The 969-nt window shown below is 48.7% G+C and overlaps 1 non-coding gene across 1 annotated transcript; it reads right to left on the reverse strand.

Moving 5' to 3' along the window:
* Positions 1-287: 287 nt before the first annotated feature.
* Positions 288-425, reverse strand: LOC114813048. Its single transcript, XR_003760659.1, has one exon. It is a non-coding gene; the product is annotated as a small nucleolar RNA SNORA7 (small nucleolar RNA).
* Positions 426-969: the final 544 nt, after the last annotated feature.

The following is a 969-nucleotide window of genomic DNA, read 5'->3' on the forward strand; positions in this document are numbered from 1 at the left end:
GAAGACTGTGAGCCCTACGTGGGACAACCTGATTACCTTGTATCTACCCCAGCGCTTAGAACAGTGCTTGGCACATAGTAAACGCTTAACAAATACCAAAATTATTATTATTACTACCTCTCCCAGAAAGCCCCACCTCCATATGCAATCATTCCGGTATTGTATCTATGGAGTTTTCTTGGTAAAGATAAGGAAGTGGTTTATCACTGCCTCCTTCCGCATGGTCAACTTGAGTCTCCGCCCTCGGCTCTCTGCCAAGCCGCTGCTGCCCAGCACAGGTGAGTTTGACTCGTAGCAGATGGCCTTCCGCTCGCTAGTCACAGCCCAAGCTAGGAATGGAATGGATAGGCCTCTGCTTGACTCTCCCTCCCATAGCCGAGACTGGCAGAGTACTCCAAAATCTCCAGGTGCGACCCTGAGAGGAGTGTAAAGTAATACCCTTATGAAAATTCAATGGACTTCCGTGAGTGTTAAAAGAAAAATGTTTTAACTGAAGACCTTCTAGCTCCCCCTCTTACTTCCGTCCCTCGCTCACACTGTTCTCCTGACTCAGAACTCCTCGCTTCCGACACCAGACAAACCATAGTTCTCCCCACGCCAACACTCTACCTTCAAATAGTGTGGCTCAGTGGAAAGAGCCTGGGCTTGGGAGTCAGAGGTCATGGGTTCGACTCCCGGCTCTGCCACTTGTCAGCTGTGTGACTGTGGGCATGTCACCTAACTTCTCTGTGCCTCAGTTACCTCATCTGTAAAATGGGGATTAACTGTGAGTCTCCCGTGGGACAACCCGATTACCCTGTATCTACCCCAGCGCTTAGAATGGTGTTCTGCACATAGTAAGCACTTAACAAATACCAACATTAAAAACATTAAAAATACCTCACTTACGCACATATTTACACTCTCATCTATGTACAGCTAAGCCCCCTTTCCCTCTGCTCCTCTCCTCTCCCTTCCCCTCTCCTCAGC

The sequence above is a fragment of the Ornithorhynchus anatinus genome, chromosome 6 (assembly GCF_004115215.2).
Source record: "Ornithorhynchus anatinus isolate Pmale09 chromosome 6, mOrnAna1.pri.v4, whole genome shotgun sequence".
NCBI lineage: Eukaryota > Metazoa > Chordata > Mammalia > Monotremata > Ornithorhynchidae > Ornithorhynchus > Ornithorhynchus anatinus.